This window comes from Notolepis coatsorum (genome assembly GCF_963971535.1).
Source record: "Notolepis coatsorum genome assembly, chromosome: 4".
In the NCBI taxonomy this organism is placed as follows: domain Eukaryota; kingdom Metazoa; phylum Chordata; class Actinopteri; order Aulopiformes; family Paralepididae; genus Notolepis; species Notolepis coatsorum.
Genome location: NC_140168.1, coordinates 85,997,783 through 86,003,782, shown reverse-complemented (window position 1 = coordinate 86,003,782; position 6,000 = coordinate 85,997,783). Strand labels below are relative to the sequence as shown.

Genomic DNA, 6,000 nt, shown 5'->3' with positions numbered 1-6,000 from the left:
CGACCTGCGTAATAACGAAGCCAACACATGGGGCTGATGACCTCCGACCCCTGTTATTGATGTCAAGGGTCGGCGATTCAGAGGCCGGTGACCTCCGACCCCTGTTATTGATGTCAAGGGTCGGCGATTCATATCGGATTGCTGACCCAGTATGTTCACCTGTGTGATACAACGGAAGCGACAACAGCGGTAATAGACAGAAATCCGGGGTTACCTGTTAGATCAATACGGCCTAATTCTCAGAGGCAGTTAATGGCAGTAACTGCTGGATTGAGTTTTTCGCCACGAAACACCTGACGATATAAAAAAATAACGTTTCACATGGTCGTGTAGATTATAAAATGTCGGTTGTGTGATAGTAAAGGGTTAACCTTCGCTCGTGTAGCAGTGAAAGGGTTCAAACGAAGCCTTGATTTAAAAGGAACATGCTGGCATTTTGTGAATACGCTTACCGTCTCTTCAGAAAGCGATCTGACTGCAAGCTAGCCTAGCTTAGCACAAATGGGTGGAGGAGGATGCGAACCAGTTAGCCTAGCTGTTCCTCACCCGGAGTGTCCTTTAACTTGAGTCTCTTCATCAAACCTATTTCTCCACAATACCAGCGCTTTCCCCTCCATCTGTCGCCCACAAGAAACACTCCACCTCCAATCTCTCCCTCAGATCAGAAGTTAAAGAGAGACACAGAGAGACAGAGAGAGAGAGAGAGAGAGAGAGAGAGAGAGAGAGAGAGAGAGAGAGAGAGAGAGAGAGAGAGAGAGAGAGAGAGAGAGAGAGAGAGCGAGGAGAGAGAGAGGGAGAGAGAGAGAGAGAGAGAGAGAGAGAGAGAGAGAGAGAGAGAGAGAGAGAGAGGAGAGAGGAGAGAGAGAGAGAGATGAGAGAGAGAGAGAGGAGGAGAGAGAGAGAGGAGAGAGAGAGAGAGAGAGGGGGAGAGGGACGAGATGAGACAGAGTGGGAAAGAGACAGAGAGGGAAGAGAGAGAGAGAGACAAACAGACAGAGAGAGACAGTGAGAGAGAGACACAGAGGGAGGAGAGGGAGAGAGAGAAGACAGAGAGGGAGAGAGACGAGAGAGAGAGAGAGAGAGAGGAGAGAGAGAGGAGAGAGAGAGAGAGACGAGAGAGAGAGAGAGAGAGAGAGAGGCAGAGAGATGTGAGAGGAGAGAGATGAGAAGAGAGAGGGAAAGAGACAGAGAAGGAAGAAGAGAGAGAGAGAAAAAAGAGAAAAGAAAGAGAGAAAGAGGATGAGAGAAAGAAGACGTGCGGAAAGAGGAGACACAAAAAACACTCCACCCTACAATCTCTCCCTCAGATCAGAAGTGGTTAAATCCAAAAGAGTGATCGGGTCAATTACCAGTGAGAGAGGACGCTGGAGCCGCAGCGCAGCGCTCGTCATAAGAGAGAGAGAGGACGATCGAGGGGCTGGAGGTTTCTCATTATCTCTCCAGACCGATTACAAGGATCTGGACTGCCGTTAAGAGAGAGAGCAGGGGCGAGGCCGTTTACATCGTAAACAGGTCCCTTGAGTTTCTGTCACGCTCCTCGTAATTGTAGATGTACGGCGGGGGGCTACACTTACTTTTAAAAGAGGGTGTATGCAGGGTTTGTTTAAAGTTTCTAAGACCCTGCTCGCCAGTTCTAATGAAATCTAAACCGATTTCACCACAAAGTGACAAAAACATTAACCATATCAGACTGCTGTTCTGCCTCACTTGGTTGAAGGCTCCCTAGGAAATTAGTACACCCATAATAACTATTTTTAAGACATCCGAAAGGTATAAGACTGTCCTTTTAAAGGGATATTTCCCTTTAGTAGTTTCAGCAGTCTTATCTCTATGTAAAGTCATCTACAAGTGAGCTAGCGACCACTGCTGTCCCTGCCGTCTGCCGTCAACACCACCATTCCTCCCAGGTGTCAGGCTCCTCATTCACTTCCATTCATTTTTGGGAGCTAGTCTACATATCATACTTCTAAAGTATAAACAAACTACTGCTGTGCAGATTTCTATATATACAGAAAATTATGATTCAAAGGTGCGTGTTTGTTTGGGCATTTGATACAAAAATGGTAAATGGTAAATTTATATAGCGATTTTATCCAAAGCGCTTTACAATATTTGTTCCTCACATTTTTACACATTCACTCACACATTCACTCACCGATGGCAGAGGCAACCACGCAAGGTGCCAACCTGCATATGGGGAGCAATTAGGGGTTAAGTGTCTTGCTCAAGGACACTTTGACATGCTGCCTGGGAGGAGCGGGAATCCGAACCGGGATATTAAATTTTTTTTAATTCATTATTTTGTATTTTCTAATGAGGTACTCAAAAACAGCATTTTTCTACCTCAAGATCTTAAGCCGTTTTGAGCCTGGGCACCTAAACCACTGCGGGGCCTGAACCTACCCAGCCACATTATCATGCAGCTGAGTCTCTCTGACATCACAGATCAGCACATTTTCAGATGACTCAGTTCAGTGAGGGTGAATATTGTGAGAGGAGAATTGGAAGAATGCGCCAATATGAGAATTATAGACATAGATCATATTAATATAAGTCCACATAGCTATGAAACAATGCTAAACACTGAAAAAGGCCATTTATAAGATAGTTCCCCTTTAGACTTGGTCCTCAAAATTAATGGAGGTGAATGAGGAGCCTACCACCTGGGAGGACTGGAGGTGTTGACAGTTGACATAACTACCTTCAGCAGTGGTCACTACTGTAGCTTTGTAGATGACTTTAGAGTTAAGACTGCAGATTTGTTGTTCTACTAAAGTTAAACTGTACTAGTGCAGTTCCGGTTTGGAAAGGGCCCGATTAGCCCCCGGTATTGCTGCTTGCAGGTTTCAATAGCTTATACAAGTTCTGTATCACTCTAGCTCCGCTCTGCGTCTCTATGCATATATCTCGCTTCAGCATATATACACTGAATAATTTCAAAATGTACCTTTAAATGCCAGCATTCATCTGGCCACACCCCATCCGCTTACCCTATATAAGCAGGGGTGGTGCCACACACTCATCTCCTTCTCAAATTTCATCACAAGCAACGTGTTGCTATATGCCCACTTGACGTGGAGAAAAATATTAGCTGGAAAAGCAATGTTTACGAGGGAAGGAAGAACAAGGAGATACGTTGACATCATATCTTTATTTTCTCTCTCACTATTTTCGAGAAAATACGGCGATATTGTCTTCGTCACTGGAGTGTCCTGGAAGATGATGATCATTCTAAAATCCTCCACCGGTTTTCGTATTGGGAGCACGCCGCTGCATGCCTCTCAACTGCAGTTCCTTGCTGTGTTGGTTGGGGTGAAACCTTTCAGGACACAGCTGAAAACTGTAGGACGCGCCGCTGTTGTGAGAAGCGGTGGGTTTCAGGTTGGGTTGAGTACTGTTGCTTGCGGCTCCACTTTGTCTGTTAGTGCTATGGGGGCTAACTGACAATGTTTACGAAACACCGGCCCCAGTTTAAGGTCTTTTGGTTCAGCCTCTTGGGCAGCAGCGGAAGACCTTGATCTGAAGCCCATTATAGTTTTTAACTAGTGGGCCGCGACATTAACACTGGTGATCCCTGTGTTTTCTGACGAGTGGATATCTCTCTGTCACCGTGTAGCCCCTTCTTTCATATCCAAATGAGAGTATTCCTTCACGAGGAGATATGGGCATAGATGTTCGATAGCGGAAGATCTATGTTCAAGTCAGCTACACAGGCCAGTTTGGGTATTGTGCTGGCTCCGTCAGGTGTTGGTAAAATCACAGTTGTAAAGCTGTGTTGACATCTTGTTTCTCTTTTCTCTTAAAAAGTGAGGAGGGTTTCAGAACGGCGGCCTGTCTGGGTGAGTGTTATATCATTGTGTACAAGTTCAGGTGATAGCTGCTTAGCTTACGGTTAGCCAGTCAGCTGTTAGCTGCGGCGTTAGCCTGCTGTGATCACTGCGTGGCCTACATAGGTTGGGCCTACTGTTAGCCAGTCAGCTGTTGGCTGCGGCGCTAGCCTGCTGTGATCACTAGGAAACGTTAGCTTGCTGCTATCGGCCAAGGCCCAGCGCGGGGTAGCTCCGGCTCCTCGCGCGCCGCCACGAGCTCCCCTCTGGTCGCGTGCGCCGTTCTCTCGGCGTCTCGCGGGCAGGGGCAGTAGCGACCGACGGTTGGAGCGGCCGTTAGCTTAATGCTACTCTGTTGAACGTGCTTTGATTATAACATGTTTTAAACACTCTTGACTACGACGTCATCTTTGACAGAGGATGTTTGTCGAACCTGCCCTGGGCCAGGACGGCAAAGCCTGCGTCAACAAAGGGGACGTAGCGACGGGTTGGAGCGGCGGCGCTGCCCAGATCGAACAACACAGGACAGCTGTGTTTTCTACGGGGCCTTGAGACTGCACTTCGTTGATCTACGCTCCGGGTAGGACAAGGTTTGGCCAGACCTTATACACGTCTTCTGGCTTTACCTTCTAAATGTTTTGTAAATAACGATGTTCCAAAAACGTGTGTTGCTGCAATACATTTAGGATACGAGTTATGTGTGAATTGTCTTGTCACTGGTAATTAGCTTCTCCGTGCAAATCGGGTTGTTGTTACAGATGTGAAAATGATCTGGTTGTTGTGTGAGAAACATCATGTGTGTTTATATGTACCGTGTACTCACAACTAAGGGGGTTAACTAACCTATGAAGCTATGCTTAGTGACAAATGAGTAAAGAACGGTTCTTTTCTCAGTCTGTAATGACAATAAACAGTGTGTTCACATATTAACAGGTTTTCCTGTTTTAACTGGCCGTATTAAGGGAGGATTGTGTATCCAAAGCGCTTTACAATTTGTTACTTACATATTACCCATTCACACACCGACGGTGGAGGCTACCATGCAAGGTGCCAACCTGCTCATCGGGAGCAATTAGGGGTTAAGTGGCTTGCTCAAGGACACATCGACACGCTGCCCAGGAGCGGGAATCGAACCGGGAACCTCCGGATTGCCAGACGACTGCTCTACCTCCTGAGCCACTGTCGCCCCCAATGTGTGGTAGGGATACGATGTAACCCTTAGCTTGATTGCTGAGGTTGTGCTAAATCTGCTGGAGAATCTTTATTTTCCTAAAAGAAAAGATTGTTGGTCGCTTTCGTGTGTGCTTAGCAAGGCCTGTGGCCGATACTAATCGAGAATTATGTATTCTCTCATTATGAAAAACGGCGTTCCTCTGTAGAGTGTTTTTGCCATTTTTTGTAGGTGATGATGGGTTGTGTGTGTCATGTGACCTACAACTGGGTTGGACTGGCCACAGAAGCACATGTGTAAGTTTGGACCGGGGCTCTTAGAGAGCCCTCTCTATTCTGTGTGTTTTCCTTAGTAAAAATCAGATAGCAGGTTAGCTGTGTGAAGCTGTCAAACGCTTCATAGAGCTGACTATGACTGTGTCATACTCTCTTTTTGTCATTACATCGTATCATGGGTGTGGGGTCGTAAAGGGGTGAACTGGTAACCTTTCCTCTCCCCCTTTTTTCTGTTGGTCAGGGGTACACCCCCTGTCCTTCAAGGTTCCTGTCACGTTGCGGTTCGGCACGTTACGGGGTGAGGGGGGGGGGGGGGGGGGGGAGTTTCCTGGTCCCACGGCCTGGAATATTGGGCGTGTGCACCGCAGAAATTCCCCCGCCATAGAGTACGTCACCGTGCGCGTCTCTGTTGGTAGGACTTCCGTGTGCTGTTCAGGTCCATGTGATGGATCTGTTTTCGGGGGGTGGTCAGGGCTCCTCCTCACCAAGCGTCTATTCGGGCCTTCTGTGAGTTCGGACTCCTCCTTCCATGTGAGGGAGCCTCCTTCAGAGTACAGTGCCTCCTCCTCAGATTGTCAAGGTGAGTGGACCCTCTAGAAGGTGTCCTTATCTATTGTGTATGTATTCGATTCAATTCGATTATTGAGTGTGTATGGGTTCAGTGCCTCTTCCCCGGAGAGCCCTAAAACCAATTTTTTACATGGCTCAAGGTGCAATATATTCTTTT

The 6,000-nt window shown here is 47.2% G+C and overlaps 1 protein-coding gene across 1 annotated transcript in view; it reads right to left on the bottom strand.

Moving 5' to 3' along the window:
- Window positions 1–6,000, bottom strand: part of kcnh8 (potassium voltage-gated channel, subfamily H (eag-related), member 8) — a gene marked incomplete at both ends in the record, with an annotated part of 262,061 nt that overhangs the window by 65,908 nt on the left and 190,153 nt on the right. The gene's annotated exons all lie outside the window — the stretch shown is intronic.